Genomic DNA, 2726 nt, shown 5'->3' with positions numbered 1-2726 from the left:
GCTTTTTCAATTTTTCCTAATAAACAATCGTGGTACAAAGCTCAATAAAAATATTAAAAATAAGCAGTTTTACTATATTTAGCCCATAGTGTCGTGAGTATATTGATTACTTGGTGTGTTTTGAAAATTTTTTGTTTCAACCTGTTTCAAGCTCAGAATTTCTAGAAAAATTCTAGGTACGCAATTTTATAAGTATAGCCCATTCAATTACAGGAGGATAAAGTGCAAGTTTCAAGTGACTAAAAGTAACGTTAATTTTTTAAAATTATTTTTGCTGGCGGTGTCACGGATTTAAAATGCCCAGCATCGTTTAAAAAATTCCCAAAAATCAACGGTATTTTGTAGCTGCATGAAACTTGCATTTTATACTACTTTAATTTAATGGGCTATAAAGCTGCGTACCTCAAATTTTTCTAAAAATGCTGAGTAAAAAGTTTAAAATGTTTGGCAATTTTTTTTTGCATTTTTACAATTTTTGTACAAATTTTGAAATGCGCATTTTTATATGCGCATAATTATATGTAAAATGAGGTAGACTTTTATAAAAAGATTTAAATATTAAATAAAGGAAAGAAATATAGACTAAACTGGTTGAAATAAGGTGTTTGTTTTATTTCTGCCACTAGTATTATAAACTTCTTTCAGCCACTCAATACATATGTTGACTTAATTTTTTTGTTTTGCATCGAGCTTTTTTCGAGATGCCTTAAGCTACATTATAAGATACTCTTTCTTGTTAAAATGTATGAACGATGTCCCGAAAATACCGGGACTGCAAAAATCGAAAAAATTAACATCCCTAGTACATACATACATACATATATATGTGTCCCTGTATATTCAAGTGAATGAAGTCAAATCGGAATGTCTGTTTATCCAGCTATCTTACGATATCGTCTCAGCTGGTCTCCATCCCGACAAATAATTTGTATGTAATTTTGAATATGAATGTGTGGCTGCAGGGGTCTTATCAATATGCGTACTGAGGTTTGTACAAATATGTGATTTTTCATGTCTCTCTTGTGACGTATTGATTAGACACAGTAGCATATGCTATGGCGAAAGTACTGAGTGCGATAGCTCGTGTGTTTGTTTGCAGTGAGTGTGATTGAATGAAAATCAGAAATCAGCGATTGTAGAGTTTAGCTTTTTGTTCGTTTGAGATTTTTCTCTACATACTATATATTATGAATGCTAACCACCCACGAGCTGACTTTAGCATTGAAAGGAAGAGATAGAAGAAACAAACGTGCTTACATATGTTAATGTAGATTGTGAGATATGTAGATGTGTGAGACTCTCTGCTCCGAGTCAAGTGCTTCTGTCTTGTTTTCACGTACGAGACCCTACGTAGTTACGCACCTCTGGCACTACCAACCGAAGGGAGTATCAAATGGACGGATGAACTGATAGACCGGTGTTCTAAACCGTACAGTGAACGTGGTTATTTAATGCTTGTCCCATTAACCGAACAGCTGCGGACTGAGCTCATCAGCTGCCATACAATAAAGTTACTGAATATTAAATAAGAAGATGTGTTCCTTCAATAAAATTTGTCTCTTATCGACCCATTTCGGCAGCCAGTTTAATAACGCCCTATCTCAGAAAACTTTTCAAGAACGCCCTAATTCAGAATTTTATTGAAAAACATCCTATCTCAAAGTTTGGCTAAAGAACGCCCTATCCAATAATTCGGTTTAAAAACGCCCTATCTGAAATGAAAGTACATTGAATATGTGGTGACATTGGGCGTTTTTGAATCTGCAGCTGAGATAAGGCATTTTAGAACCGAATTATGAGATAGGGTGTTTTTCAATCAAGTTCTAAAATAGAGCGTTCTTCAGCCAAATTCTGAAATAGAGCGTTGTTGAAAAATTTTCTGAGATAGCTCGTTTTCGAACTGGCTGCCGAGATACATAGGTAGATTTTCCACTCATCCATCGATATGGTTTGAATGTTTGCTTTATGCTGGAAATGTAACCAAATCCTTTTGAACTATTTTTAGAATTTTGGTCTGTTTGTTTATGGATTTTCATGGGGTTGTAACTAATAGACTCGGACATAAAATAGGGTATAAAAAATGGGCTGCGACATGGGAGAGTGGCACATGCGTTTCAAAAGAAAAAGTTTTAATACAACTTTAGTTTGAAAATATTTTGAGTTGAGATTGCCATCTATTCGATTTTTATTTTGAGCGTTAAATTCGGTAATTGTGTTGTCAGGCGTCTCGGCGAGCCGCGATTTCACACCGTTAGACTGTTTGTGGTGTACCGTAAGGGGCCGATATTAAGCGGACAATATATTAACGATTCAGGCCCTTAAAGCGTATGTCGACCAAGGCATTTCTTGAGATAGAGCAAGAAACAGTCATCAAGATCTTGGAAAACTGGGATAACACGATGCGCTACTGCGAAGCCAGGCACATGATGAAATCGTATTCCATAACTAATGGGAATATTAGTTCTTTCGAATAAATCCATAATATACCAAAAAGAATTGGTTTGAGTAATTTTTTTTTTTAATAAATATTTTTTTTTTTTTAAGGTTATCATTTCGAATTTAGATGAGCATTAAGGTTTTATTTTTTGAAGTTACGATTTTCTTTAGCGGTGCAGGCTGGTTTGAATTTTTGAGGAATTGAAAAACCGACGCGATTATGCTCTATACATAACGAACAACCGCTAGAAAACAACTTAGGGAAACTTCGAAGTCAAAAAGGCGAAAAA

Source organism: Rhagoletis pomonella, unplaced genomic scaffold (assembly GCF_013731165.1).
Source record: "Rhagoletis pomonella isolate Grant_MI unplaced genomic scaffold, Rhpom_1.0 Rhpom_scaffold_00012, whole genome shotgun sequence".
In the NCBI taxonomy this organism is placed as follows: Eukaryota; Metazoa; Arthropoda; class Insecta; order Diptera; family Tephritidae; genus Rhagoletis; species Rhagoletis pomonella.
Note: the sequence above shows the minus strand (reverse complement) of the source record.